We start from the raw sequence: 16,470 nt of genomic DNA on the forward strand, positions 1-16,470 counted from the left end.
TTGCCTTATATATCCTCGAGAAATCACAACGTATCCTAACGCGATTCACTGCATCCAAAGTAAACTGGGGTGAAGCTCAAGGGTTCGCCAAAATATCACCTGATTGGAACCTGGGTCTTCTTCGCCAAAAAATCAACGCGAAAAGAAAATAACACTTCGAAACGGGTGCAAAAAGCACGCAACTGCGAGCAACCGAAATAAGCCGGTGGCTCAAACCGCCAAGTGTACCAAAACGATCGCTCAAGGTACGTGTTGACCGCTTGACGTACTAACTGCGAGTCTCTCCAAAACGATCCCCTTCTTCAGAATTGAAATGAAAAAACCACACCCAAATTACCATAAAACAAAAATGGCTCCCGCTAGAAATTCTCCCATTGGTTTAGATAAAGAAGACTTAACCCACTCTAACTTCGTCGTCAACCTCCAGGAACTGCTGAATAAACTGATCTCACGGTTTTCTGCTGACGACGTGAAAACTCCTTATCTCTTGATGGCTCGGTGCTATATCCGCTCCTATTCTCGGTCTAGACGGCGCCAAAGTTGATAAACGAACGACAAAAAACTCGCATTACTCACGATGACGTCAATCAGCTTTACACTCTTCCCACGACGAAATTAAATCTGAGCGAAATTAAATCTATCGGACCATAGTCTTGAGCGAACCGAAATGCCCAAACACAAAATTTCTAACCGGAACAAATAATGAAATATACAGGGTGACCTTCACTATCATGACAAGAAATTTCGAAATTTTTAATGAAATTTGGCGCGAAATCAAACCACTCGTTACAGTTTCCAGTAGCACATAACTCACATTTTTGACACCATCGCCGGACATCTTTACGGTTGACCCAATAGAATCGCTCACGTACCCTTTGCAACGTTTTCGTAATACCAAAGTGTCCTCCGGAAGCGCCGTCATGCAATTTTCGCAATACTTCCGACACTTTGCTTCTAGATACTACTAATTGCAGCGTCGATTCGGTGCCATCTTCACTTTCAAGGGTCCTATACAACAGGTTGTCTTTCAGAGTCAGGCTATTCCATTGGCCCCAATAACTCTTTACTTCAGGACTTGTGGCACTAATGTCTTGCCAGTCTGGTCTTTGTCCGTGGCGCATCCAATTCAGAACAGTTTTTATACGTGGGTCGTTTTCTTGGGCCGTTTTGATTTCGCTTGGCTTCCATTCCTCACTCTCTACAGTCGTTCGTCGCAGATGGCCAATCTTGTCTTCTATTTTAGAACAATGTGTGCAGTTGTCCTTGCACGGTCTTCTTGACAAAGCGTCTGCATTATTGTGAACTTTTCCAGCCCTGTGTCCAATCTCGCCGCAATTCCAACATCGTGGTTCACCTTTCTTTGCCAGTGACTGTATTGCTTTATTGGCCTTTTCTTCCACTACTTTACTGACCTTTTCTTCAAAACTTTCAGAGCCACCTTCCTCTTCGATGGTTCTTACCCGGCTCTCACTGCGAGGTTCCACCATACGTACTTGCGCACTTCCATGACTAGCTTTCTTTTGGTGGAGCGAAAGTTTGGAGTGCGAATATCTCGAAAATGGTACGTCTGGAGGAGGTATTTACAAATGATACAGGTTTTATACTAAGATGTTCAGGTTCTCACGTAGATAAATACCGAGTGATTCATTAGACGTGATGATCGCTTGAATTTCGCGCATAACGTACGTACGTTTTAGTATTTTTTGCATTATTAGACGGTTTGAATTTCGTTAGTAACTTTGTTCTGTTATGACTGTTATTTAAGAAACCAGTGTCGCCGTTAATTGTTGTGTGCAATTTGCGGTTTATTACTTTTTCCATTTTGAACAATTTTTAGAGTTGATGCACTAAAATATGTAAGAAACGTGACTGTGTCTAGTGTTAGTTTATAATTTTTGGTAAAACAGAAGCAGTATTTGTAGATTATAAATAAGTAAACGTTACTGAAAGCATGATGATACACCACTGCTATTAAATAAAAGACCATCAGTTAGTACCAACTTCATAATTTTTTTGATTTGCGGGAAATTCAAATTGTCCTCACTTCTAATGAATCACCCGGTATAGTAGTGGCTTTGAATATAAAATTTTATATTCAAAGGTAGTGGGTACAGCATCCAGAGATCCATGGGTGCGAAATGGTATGTTTTAATCAAGAAAACGACTGATTTACTTTTTATTATTGAATAAGCTTTTTTAATTAACTGTTCTAGTTTTGGATTTTTGAAGAAATTATTGCCATGTCTATCTTTCTGTCTATAAAATCTCCAATGTGGAAAAGGCATTCACCAAATCATTACTAATAGGGATTGAAGAACATATTTCCTTGGTTGTTTTGTGAAATCTGGGAGCTTTAAAAATCGACCGTACAAAACTCACCACTTACCTAATTTTCAAAGAGTGTCCATAAAATTAAATGGAGACCTAGAGAAACCAAATTAAGAAAATAAGAGACGGAAGCCACAGCTCTGAATGCAATTATTAATCCTAGTTTTGTTCTGTTTCTGCACAGTGTATTCTGAAGAAGCGCTTGGTACCGTGTAATGGAAGCACAAATCAACTGTAGTTTCGTTCTATTATGTATTTTGATTGGAAGAAACGGGTGTAATTTAGAATTCAGGAGCAAGAAATGTTTAATTGTGGCATCTTAGTACTGAATTATTGTCTACTTTCATTCTACATTTCTTTAGTGCGATGTTGTGCTGAGGCCTCCCTAATTCTAGCAAAATTAAATAGAATTTGAAATGGGGAAAATCCATGCATGTTTCATTGCGGTATTAAATTTGGACTTAATTTGCACCTAATTGTGTACAATATGTCAATGTAAGTCCTGCTAGCATGAAGGACACGCATAGATTACCTTCTAATGAGTTTAATATTTTAACACACACAATGCTCAACATAGAATGAAAGCGAAACCTACCCTGATTGGTACCCCATTGATGCGATTACTACGACAAAAGACACGATACAGAAATTTGTTGCGCGATAGATAGATGTGATAAGAAGCCAATATCTTTGGAAGACAACATTCTCATTAACGTTAACTGTTTTTTGTGTGAGCTCTTCGAATCCCGGATTATTTAAAGCCCTTCGTCTTGCTTAAATGGAGCTTGAAAATTCCCAGAAGTAAGTTTCGCAAAATGGATGTTATACGACCGGCGTACTGTTTTCATTGCACTAAATTGTAGGAAATCCCATAAGGCTGTAATAATTATTTATTTTATGTTCAGCGAATCGCCGTTGGAACAAGGATTTTGAGAATGCCAAAATTTAAGTAAATTTACATTAACCGATAAAAATGTAGAATGTACAACGAAATGAGGAAATTTCTAACAACTGAATACGGATTCACTGAATTAATGGTAGGTAGGTATATAAGTGTTATATCTTTGTGTTAATTTCGTGCCATTAATCTTAAGTAGAGGAACTTTTCATTTTCTGCTTTCCAACACACACACACCTGAAAAGTCGCCGGCTCTTTTTATTAGTACAAATCTTTAGAGTAGGTAGTGGAAATTGATTGGTGTATGAAAGTTATTGAATATCCACTTGCTTTATTAATTTAAACAGCACAAAGTGTTTAATTAATAACAATAAATAGCACAAATACCCCAAACTTATAAGCACGCAGACATGATAGAGAAAGTTCAAAAAAAATTAGTGCGAATAGTGTATTTTAGGTCGACTCAAAATTTTCCAATTTAATCTTTTACTCCAACCAACTAAAATTTTTAAATAGTGTGCACGGTATTAAAATCTCAAGTTTACAAATCCGACGCGAAGTGATCTGCGCTACCTTTGTGTACAAGATACTGAATAATCACCTAAATGCCCCAGAATTGCTTCATGAAATTAAACTCAAAATGCCACATGTTAAATTAAGGAAAAAAGATATCATCTTTTTAGTGACCACTCCGTCATCGCCACTATCGAGGAGCCTGTTGGCTTTAAATAAGAAGTGCCGTGAGAGAGACATCGATGTATTTCACGGCTCTTTGAATGAATTAATTAGTCATATAAGATCGTAATTACTATGTAGTTTTACTTTTAAGTACAGCATCCCAGTGCCATGTAATTGGATTGGAATAATTGTATTCTGTATGGTATCTGGCTAAACAAATAAATAAACAAATAAATAAATAAATAAATAAAATAGGTACAACAGTTCTGATGGTTTCCGAAAGGGGAGCGGGAGAGAAACACATAAGCTGTACGCAGTGACATCGTAGAGGATAACTGAGTCGTGATAGCCACACGGGATGTTACCTAAGCTCTTGTTTAGATAAAGGGAACAAGAATTTTTTTACTTTACGTAAAATGGCTAATTTTAAAGTATATACATTGCAAAACTACAATTTGGTTATCTCTCCAATACTTGAGATAAACTATTATTATTAAGTCCTGTGTATTTGAACTTATCCACGTTTTGTTTGAAACGCGCTTGTTTCCATGGGTTAGAATTAGTAGATTACATATCGAGTTGGGAAGTGGTTCATTACCTACATCGAGGACTTTAGGTAGGTATTAATAAGCACGAGGCATTAGTAGTTCTCTGCAGACACTGATCGTGTAAACATCACCAGCGCTCTTCAGAGTCCAACGTCAAGCGAAAGCAGCTAAAACCAGTTGTGCCATTCCGATACTACTCAGAGTGGATCGCCACTTCAGGAAGCATAACGGTGTTAAACCACAGGACACAGCCTTACAACTCAACGAAACCGTCACCGGGGAAACCGCATGACTCACCACTGCAACCGCAACACCGACAGGGGTCGTATACTCAAAAGAAACCCGCAAAATCGGCACGGTTCCGAAAAGCAGAACACCGGCTACATCCCTCCCCACGGAAACACACCAACAAACAAGCTGCAAAACCGGCACGGTCCCGAAACCAAGAACACCGACTATAACTGTCCCTACGGGAACACATCAACAAACCGGCAATCCGGCACCTGCCGCCAGTTTCGCCAGGAAGCAGCCGGCCCAGCCCATCAAGCTCTTCGGATACGAGGTCCACACCGACCTGATACAGTTGTGGGTAACTAAGCTGCTAGAAGCGTACGTAGCAGACGAACTATCCATCTCGCTAATACTGATAGCTATTACCAACATTTGCCGCCCGTGTCATGGATAACGTCACCAACAGCCGTCAAAAAATCACCATCCTGCAGTGGAACGTTAATGGCGCGCTTCAGAGACAAGTAAATCGTCCTCCAACATATCCTGTCCGACAACAACGTGGACGTAGCCATGATTGGCGAAACCCACCTCGCCAGCCACACGATGTTCAGTATGCCAAACTATACGGTATACCGAACAGACCGGCCGTTGACAAATGGAGCTCCAGCAAGAGGCGGTACGGCGATAATTATTCACAACGAATGGTGCATCAAACCGTGGACCTTCCTAACAACAACATGGACCACTGGGGTAGAAGTAAAAATCGGGGGGGGGGGGGGTACCTACCAATATCGTCGCAGTATACAGAAGCCCTAGAGTTCCGCTCAGGATGAAAGACATCGACGACATCCTGTCATTGAAAGACCCCACAATAATGGCAGGTGATCTGAATGCCAAACACCCGGACTGGGGTTCCAGATCCACCAACCCCGGCAAAACACTCCAACTGCACTCACAACAAAGAACGTTCGAAGTAGTGGGCCCGAAAACTCCACCCACATCCCCTATAACCCTAACCACGAACCTGACATAATAGATGTCACGGTGCTACAAGCTCTACCGTTCCCATACGAATTTGAAGCGGTATACAGTGGAGCCTCCAACCATCATCATGACGGTACACGCAAACCCGACGAGTGCGGCACGAGCAGTGGCGTAGCTAGGGGGGTGCGGTAGGTGCGGTCCGCACCGGGCCCCTGAAATGAAGGGGCCCTATAATTCATCCGTGTAACCGCGCGGCCGGGATAACAAAAATTATGCAATATTTTTGAAAATCTGTGGTTGATCGATAGTTTGCAGAAATACTGTAACGGAAACGCTCCAGACGTGACGTCGCCTTTGGCACTCTGGAATTTTCTACGCGCGCGATAGCGGGACGAAACATTGAGCGCGAAAATCTGATATAAATTGCTAAGTGTGTAATATAAATAGTGGATATAAATTGTACAGTTTTTATAGTGTTTTAGTTTTGTTTAATAAATATTGATATAAATCGAACCCGAATTTGTAAATCACGTTACAATACGAATAAAATAAAGGTAAGTAAATTTGTAAGTTCTGACCATTTTTAAGCTAATCAAAAATGAGCTAAAACAAGCCGGCCTTCGTAATTCATTCTGTTATGTTCTATGCTATTCATTACTTTTATGCAGTTGACAAAACCGCTGCACGATTGATTTCAATTCTGTTATTGCTGATTTTGCTAATACGAAAGCACGTAAAATAAGTTTATAGAACTTAAATGTATTTTTTTACACAAAACGCTGTAAATAAATTTCCTAAACCAAATATAGTTTATTTTTGTTTAAATGTTTCCCATTAGGTTATCACACATATTTCGTATTTCTTTGGGGGCCCAGAAATTTGGATCCGCACTGGGCCCAGAGAACCCTAGCTACGCCACTGGGCACGAGTCAATAAGAAAACCAGTACGAACTGGAAAAAGTACAACGAACAGCTCCAACGAGCACAACCGACAAGTTGAGGAAGAAATGCGACAGATACTAGAGATGCCAGTCCCAAACCAGCTAAACTACATATCCCCCAAAGAAATCAAGCAGATCATCTTGCAACAACACCACAGAAGGGCTCCAGGGCATGACCTTACCAGAATATATAACTCCATCCTGTACCTCAAACACTTTCCGGAGCCGCAGAAGGAGTCCGTAATAATCATGCTGCCGAAACCCGGGAAAAACCTGACAAATCCCAGCAGCAACAGACCGATATCACCCCCACCATGGCCAAAATCTTTGAGAGAGCCTTGCTGGCGAGATTACTCCCGAGGATCATGGTGCGCGACGAGTAGTTCAGGTTCAGACCCAGACATTCAACCACGCTACAAATAATAAAACTGGTAGACCCAGTCTTCGAAGCCACCAACAGGGGAAAAAACGTCAGTCGCCCTTTCGCTGGACAACGAATACATAAACAATCTAATGTCACCTTCGCAGGAAGCAACTGCCCGATATCTCATGCGCAGGCCCTAAAATAGTCGCAAATTCTACTTTGCTTACTAGCTTTTCGTTACTGCTCATATACGAAGTCAATCAATAAAAATGAACAATTTTTGGTTTGTCGCGAAGGTACCTCTCGTGACAATTGTTGCTTTGGAGAATGCCCACGTCTTCTTTTGAGATTAAAGAACCAGACAAAATCTCAAGCTTGGTAACCACCTGCATTTGTACCTCGGGCGCCATATCGTTTATAACTTAATTGTGACGAGTAGTTTCAAAACGGCAGCTCTAATTTTTTTTTTTTGGAGAGCACAGGGCGTGGGCAAGGATAATAGATGCTGAGATGGTATTATTATTGGGCGCCACTTCGTTTGTCGTAGAAAAAAACGAAGAAAATTATTGTAAAACAATATTGCATTTAATTGAACAATGTTACTAAGCACAAATGTGGCAAAGAAATGGTGGACTAATTCTTATTGATAATTAAATAGTAATTGATGACCCGGGTCTTTTGCAATGCAACAAATAACTAATTAACATTACGCGCTAACATTAATCGAGCGCAATAGGACAAACAATTTGAGTAAGTAAGTATAATTTTACATAATCTCTATTTCTATTTAAGGTCGGCACACACCCATACGTTCACAACATGCATACGAAAAACACGCAAAACATGCACATATATAATTGCCTTATCTTCAGTTCATGCGGTTACTTATCTTCGGGCGGTCGCCAGGTGACCAGTGGATTGGCCCACGACGATATCAAATCTACTGCTTCGAATTTCACGAACGGAATTAATTTCGTTTAGGGACTCCAAGACCAGATAACACGGAAAATTCTATCGCCATAAAATCTCGAACACTTCGTAAAACAGCTTTGAATGCATGTATAAAAAAAAACCCCTAAGTAGAGGGTTTTAAACACTATGACCACTGCGGTCTAATTAATAATTTGTTTGTAAAGCCAAGAAAGTTTTGCAAATATTAACGTAAATAATTCAACCTTTATCGTTGAACGTATGGCTCGTTCTGCCTCGGGTTTTTAAAGATTCTTTCTCTATTCAAATACGAATAAACGCAATTTAAATTGACTAGTGCCCTCTATCTGCACTATTATTAAAATGAACACGTTACACGTTCTTGAACTTAAGAGACACATCAGTGCTGCTGAGTGACAAAGATAGACATGGAAAAATTAGAATTCGGTTAGATTGTGGTAGATTTTAGTATCGTCATAGCTGTAGATTCCATATTATTTTCTGAAACGTGAATTACTTTTCTGTTTCTTCTATGTCTGTGAAATAAGTACGTATCACGCTTTCGATCTGAAATCAGAAATGATGACTGAAGGCTGTATGCAGTATAAGAAAATTTACACAGAATATTAATGAAAATCAAATAGCACGAATTACGCTGTACGATGTTCTGCTCAATTATTAACACTTATATTTCGAGATTTGTTTCCTTTAATCAAAGTATTAATTACCATCATAATTCATTCAATATTATACTTATCTACAGTTTGCTCCAGTGTACACAAGCTACACTTTGATCAATTTATTCATCTGCAATTTACTTGTTAACAAATAACTCATTTGAACGAAATGTTCACTTATTTAGTTTCTTGGAATGGTCATGGTTCTCTGGTGTACGAAATATGTACACGAATAAGCAGTGGGTTTATTTTGCACCTGACCTATATAAACAATATATAACTTACCTAGCAACTTACACACTGTAATGTTCCTAGGGGTTGATCAAGCCGACACTGAAAACGTTGACTTACCCTATACTTCACGTTGGCAGCTGTGGCAAAAAAATCTACAAGCAGAGCCACCTATCTTTCAAGGCGAAACGATGGACGTTTCGCGGTACTTTTGAATCTGGATGGCAGTCGGCTCGATATGGGTGGAACGAATGAACTCCTACGTTTTGTAATCGGTTCTTGAATGTGTTGGGACGTGAGACATAATCGGGAAGCGAATTAAATAAATGACAGAACTTTTGTACGTAAGAAATGACAAGAACAAATAAATATATTACGCACATAACAAGACCATGCCAGGGAAACCTTCTACGGAACTAAAACCCCGGGATACGCCACACAAATACATGAAATAAATCACCTACAGCAATAAAATGCAAGAGAAAATATACATAAATAAAACATCTCAAATTGTATGATAAAAATCAAATCAAATGCAATTAAACAAGTTCATAAAAACAAAATACACATGACATCATAAATGCAGTGGAAAACATGATAAATCAATTCAGTAGAAAAACACATCAAAATACCTGTACGATCAATTGAGCTAATACAACTCGTAAAATAAATAAATTGCATGTACATAGGAAACATGTAAATGGTGTGGCTCTACTCCAGTCTTCCGTTAACATAAATTGATTTAACACGAAAAGTACATGTGAATGCCAATGGCCAATAGCAAGTATTCATGTGAAAATCGATCATCGCTCAAGCAGAACATATTTTAAATAGTGGAAATGTTAATGAGAGGGCGCACGAGACGAGTAGGCAACAGACACCGCGAAAGATGTATTAGGTACTTCCCTCACGGAATAGTTACGAATCAATCGGACAGAGCAACATCACACTGACAATAATCAACTCCTCCTGAATACAGAAATAAATACCTAATTAAACAAAACAATTGTACAGTATAACATACAAACATGTAAGTGGTACTCAAAACAAAGGCATGGAGTACGCCATGATTCAGATATCGTAGTTGTTAACGTCCTCGTTACTTTAACTACTCTTCTAAACGTTCTAAGGGTTTCGTCCACTTTACTACAACACAACTCAATCGTCTTCCACCTACCGTATTACGACGTAACGGGGTAAATCTCGTTTTGTTACCGTCCACCTCAGCCTTTACATACCTGACGAGCAGTTTGACACAGAGAAGAAAAAAAAGGTAAAATTCGGGTAATTACCGGGTTTATATTGACAATTTTTTTAAAAACAGAATATTACATTAAATTCGCTATATTACTTCTTCCACTTCCACACTTCCTTATAATCACTTACGCTACAGAAAAACCTAAAGCATCAAACTAACATAGCTCTACCATTCTGAGTTTGATCAAAGGGTTATTTATCACTGGCCACTCTCTCTGTGATATCTCTTGTCAATGACTCCTACTTAATTACTCACTACAAGAAGCATCTGGTTGGCCCTAATACCTTTTCCACCGGATACTCCCGTGTAGGAACTAACACAAGAAACTCCTAATACAGATATACAATTACAGTTAACTACAGACTATGATTAAAATATTTAAAAAAAAACGATAATAACAGTTCAATCTCGACAGATTTATCACAACAAAACAGATCAAGTTCACAGTACCTGAGTTTTTTTTTCTTTAGCGATCTTCCTCTTTTAGGCGGTGAATATGCCGGTATCTCCAAGAGAAATCGAAAGGACTACAGACTGCAGGTAAATCCACTTCTGGCACTGATGTTCCAAATACACGTCGATATCAATACAACATTCACCCTTTTTAATATAACTATTGATTGAATGGTCGATCGTTAGCGTCTCTTTAACTTCGATTTTAAACGGACCACCACAATTAACCCTTCCCAACCGGCCACTCTACTCGACAAATTTCCTCTCCGTAGTTTACGCTTGACTCTCGAATTTCGCGTTTAACTCCTTTACGACACCGCCACTTTTCGCCCATGAATAATTCCGCGACCTCCTTTTCTCACAACTCTACACCGCCGAAACACAACTTTTCGCCCGGGAATAATTCCGCGACCTGCCAGGCGTTCGCTTCCCTGGCCCGTCTTCGCGAATCTCCCTTTAATTTCCTCCTCAAAACTATCCACCTACGCCTTTCTTTTCCCACACGCCCAAAGATTGACCCAGGACAACGCATCCAATGAAATTGAAACTTAGCGAACGGACACCACTACTATTGGCCAAATTCAAAAATATCCGGTAATATTAAAAACAACCCCCCTCCCCCCCAAACAACAACAAAAAAGCCGTTCTCACGCAGGTGGACCGTGGCTAATTTTGAGATTTATTGACATGTCGCGTTTTGGGCGAGATACGCATCATTAGGACTCCGAACAGCGCGAAATTTGATCAGTGTGACTGAACATATCTTTGTCGGCAACTTTAGTTAGGCAATCGAGCTGTAATTTAGTTACTTTTTGTCTTTCACTTGGTCACAGTGATCGAAAACTGACAACATATGCGGCGTAAGGGTGAGATCCAAAGTTAGTTGTAGAAACACCCAGATCGGATTCCCGTTTTCTAATCAGCCGGAAAGTTTGACACATGGTGCTGCCGTCTTTGGCCTGCCGACGTCTTTTTAATACATGCCTTTTAAGATCGCGCGCCCCAAAATATACAAATCACCCCTTTTTACAAACTAATATCCCAATTGCCCTGACGCACTATAGGATAAAATTGAACCGATCTAATAAATTTCACCAGGATAACCGAGTGCCGTTACTCTGATACAAAAAATTTAACTTATCTAAAACTACCTAATGTACACAGGGCATTACATAGTTTATGCAAAATCAGCAAAATGTAAACAATATCAAATTGTGGCAAGAAATTCAAGCTAATACAAGAAAGAAAATGGTTACTACCTGTAATAACACCTTCAAAACACCACCACCAAAAATAATCAAGAATAAAAAAAACCGGAAAAGCGTTATGCCTTCCGTCGACTTTGTCGACATCTTCTTCTTTCCGCCACGCTCTTTTTTCCCTAGCTTCGTTACGAAAATCCCCTAGTATTCGTCATCTGCGCAAAAAGGTCGATTGGTTATATACAGAGCATATCATATTTTTGTTTCAGATGTAAAGGTGTGTTGCCTAACCATAAGGGTTGATTATCCCAACACTAACACTAAAACCAATGCATATGTACGGTCAGTGACAAAAGTAATGATCGCCTAATAGGTAAACTCTGCAGCATAAGCAACCAATATACCACATGGGGCACCGTCTGTTTCTTCAAGCAGGAGATACTTTAATTTGTTGGTTCGCATTTTATTCAAATGCTTCAAATTTTATGCTACAAGATTTAGGGCGATTATCAGTCACGTTACGGTCAGATGGCGGTCTTTGTAATATGCGATAGAAGCCCCCTCGTCGGGGTGCAAATTTCGCGCTGATTCCTTTGTTTTGGTTGCTGATAGGAAGTGTTCACCCAAACCGTGTCTCGGGGTAGGTATCATGGCCCTTTCCGCTTGTGGTTGTCGGCCGTTGTCATCCCTTTTTCTGAAGCGGGCCCCTGAATTAACCTGGCTTCGCAAAGGGTATCGGTTAGTTTCAGGAAGTAGGGCGTTACTTCTGCAACAAAGTTATCCGACAATATGATGGCACGCTGGTCTTTGGTGCAATCGTCTGGAGTGCCTAGTTCGCGCGTGTGTGAATCTTCTTGATTGTCAAATGCTTCGTGTTCATGACGAATTTTATTGGAGCTAACTTACTTGGCCAGTCTGTGTGATGTCCCTTCACCAGTATGGCTAAATGGGTTTTCAAATCCCGGTTTATCCGTTCCACCGGATTAGATTGGGGGTGATAGACCAGTGTGAGTAAATGAGTGATCCCTAAACAATGGGCCACATGTTGCATCGTGTTACTCACGAATCGGGTTCCATTATCGCTTCGGATTCTGCGGGGGATTCATGGGCGCAGGTTAGGTTGGTAGCTTGAGTGAGGGCAAACAATTCCAACCATCGCGACGCTAGGTACTTCAACGATTAGGATCCACTTTTCCTTTGAGGTTCCCCCTGTAAGGAGTCCGAAGGGGTCGATTGCTATTACCTCAAACCTTCTCGTCGGCGCAGGGGTCCGAAGGAGTCCTGCGGGCTTTTGGTTCGATGCTGTAAACCTTTGGCAGTCGGCGCAATTCTTGATGTATTTTATCCAGTAGTTCCACGCACAACGTTGTGTCCTCCCGGCATATACCGATAGGTTATGTCATACGCTTGTAAGGCGAGTGCCCATCGTGCTAATCTACCCGTCGGAGTCTTTAGCGTTGGTAGCCACTTGATAGGTTGGTGGGGGTTGTAGAGGATGATGCGGCTGTCTTCCACATATCCTCGAAACATTGCTTGTTGTAATATGGTTGCGCTGGTTTAAAAGCGGCCTACTCTTTCCGGACCTCATATACAGGTTGCGTATTTTCTCAATAGGGTCGACAGCGGTTTCGCGTGCTGGGCGAAGTCTGGTACAAAGCGTTTGTACCAAGAGCATGTCTGTCCGAACGACATGAAGTGCTTTGTTTCTCGGTTCCAGAAGGTCAGTGATGGCTGTCTTTGTAAGGCCTGTGTTGATATCCTCGGGTGTGACTATGTGTCCTAGGCAACGGATCTGTTTCCTCGCGAAGTGACGTAACAAGGTCCATTTTGTTGAATTCTTAGAACAAACAAAAAGGCTTCCTAAATAATGAACGACATACAGTGCGTTTATCTTAAACTGGAACATACGATTTTGCATGCAATGTTCTATTGAAAAAAACGCGTCAACCCTGGCGTCAACCTACCTATAGGAGTAATTCAAATGGGTAGTAGGGGCAATGTACAACTGTCACCTCAAATCTACCACCTGCAGATATATTTCAAAAATGCTGTCTAAAGAGATGAAAATTGAAATTATAATTTTATACGAAGGTCACAATAGTGCAAAACAAGTCCGCGATTTACTTGCAATCCAGTATCCTAAGTACATAACCTAAAAATAATTAAAGGCTGATTCAGTTGTAACTCGCACATTATCCAATACGTGTGTATGGCTGTGAACCGCACAAATCCTATAGGTTGATGTGCTTTTTTTTTGGAACGATAGGGAAACACCATTGCATGCAAAATCGTATATTCCAATGTAAGATAAACGCACTGTATATTATAAGTACATTTTACATATTTTTAGTTGATATTGATGTCCATCATCTTCTATGAGTTCCATCTTCTGTTGGGGATTAACCAAATAATCACGGCTAATTTAATCGAATGTAGAGAGATGAATCGATATGTGTGGAAAGTGTAAGGAGAATAATTAGCGATTTGGTAAAGCAGCACAACAAAGTTTTTAAAGTACCAGCACTAAAGGCTGCAACAGTAAATTAATAAACGCACGTCATAAACTAATGATGATAGAAGCATGGATAGAAGCTAGCGAATTGAAGTAGGTAACGTAAAGACAGTCAATGTTAGTGAACAATTCGATTTTTAATCAATTGTTGGCATTGTCCGTATCGAACCTTATCTAGATCAAGGTATACATAAATCCTACTAATGACGATGAAGAGCGATTTCTTTCTTGTAACTTTGAAAATATATAGTTTTATATTCAAAACTTGTATATTTCACTCAACGCTTGTATCGAAAAAAGATGTGGGCGAAACACACCCCGGATTAGGTACCATTTTATTTATTCTATAGATCCGAACAATAAAAATTTACATTTGAGGAGCGTGTTTAATTTATATTGCGGTGTAAAATTGCCAGAAAGCACAACTTGTATTTTTTTTTTAATTCCAACACGCACGATTGGATTGAATTACTCTGGAAAGATTCCTTTTAGAATGCTGTAGCATCATGATTTCTAAGAAAGTAACCAACTTTTGCATTTTTCCAGATTCAGAAATTTGTTGTGCGTAGCTATATATAGGTAAGTATTATCGTTGAGTGAAAGTATTACCTAAATCCGCATTGCACCTAAATAACTATTATTAAGCAATCATACATTTCAACTTTACGAATTTACCATTATAAAATAATCAATCATTATATACTGCGCCAAAAAATCACTAACAAGCACCTATAAAAATTGTTAGTGATCACAAGAGTTGCGCTATTGAATAGGTATTTCACTTTATTGGAATAGTTTGATACATTGCAGTATAGAATGAAAACGTGTTTAATTTGGCATAGCCGTTCATCAAATTGCTCCACGGTAAGTTACATAATATTCAATGTACTGCAACATTGCTACGTTCCTCCGTTGTTTGACAAGATTTAAATTATACACTGAATTAACACTACATTTTTAGCAGTTCTAGTTAATGAATTGAAACCATTAAAACCGATTTTATAAAAAAATTTTACATTTAATTCAGCAAACAAGCGATTTGATATTTGAAAGTCCAACGCGGTACAAAATAAAGCAACCCACAGACAAATTGCATTGGTTAGTAAGCAAGTACTGTCCAAATTAATTCGCACAGAGAAACCCTCTCTGAGTTTCATAAATTATATCACACCTGCGGTCGTATGTTTGTTGCATAAAGGACGATACATGCAAGTTGAGTCGAAGTCCCTTTATTGTATGTGTACAATACAAAACCTATTATTTTTGAGCATTGAATAACGTTTTTATTCAATGCCTTAGCTTTAGACAAATGGAAATTTAAATTAAAGAAATGTGCAACTGAGGTGTTTCTAAAAGCACGTAGGCAGTGGCGTCATTGGTGCCCGGGGCGGAATACAAACCCCAATGAGTTAGGAGACGAGAGTAAAGGTTAAGCTTTAATGTTAGTTTTTTATTTGAAATAAATCTATCAAAGATAATCGAAATTTTACTATTATAATGTCTAAACCTAAAATAGTGGAAATTGAAATATCACTAAAAATTTATTTTAATAGCATATTATGTATCAAGTTTTATAAACGACACTTTAGATACGAGTTTATGTTAAACACGAGGGTAGCAAGTGTTTAATAACGAGGGTCTAAAGAAGTTTATAAAACGTCTTACATACTATACTTTTTTCTACAACAATTCAACTCATGTATAAAAAATCGCATAAGCCGCAGTGAAATTGTCACTTTGACAGCGGCAAAAGTTACCTGCAACTTTTCCAGCGACAAATGCACTAGTGGTTTTTTCACTTATTCATTTTCGAACCAATAATCGCATTATCCTTACCCGTATGACTAGTTTGACGTCTGTCAATAATTGATTAATTTGGTGAATTTCTTGTTCGTTAAATTGTCCTGCCGAATTACACTCGAGGTTTGTATTTAAACCAAGTAAATTTGGGTTGTGGCAATTCAAATCTGTTTCCTTTTAGCAATTGGACTCGAAGAACTGCTAGGCAACAGATTTTCATTACCTAAACAACCCAAATTTACTCGGTAAAATACAAACCCCTTGTGCAATTATAAGTGAGAATTGTTGAAAGTGCACAAGCATAATGTCCCCAGAAAAGGATCCTACACGGGTGTGTTTTCGCCATTCATCGAAAATATTATAAGCTCTCTCGTATAATAATAATAATAATAATAATAATAATAATAATAATAATAATAATAATAATAATAATAA

Source organism: Photinus pyralis, unplaced genomic scaffold, assembly GCF_008802855.1.
Source record: "Photinus pyralis isolate 1611_PpyrPB1 unplaced genomic scaffold, Ppyr1.3 Ppyr1.4_LG2, whole genome shotgun sequence".
Lineage (NCBI taxonomy): Eukaryota > Metazoa > Arthropoda > Insecta > Coleoptera > Lampyridae > Photinus > Photinus pyralis.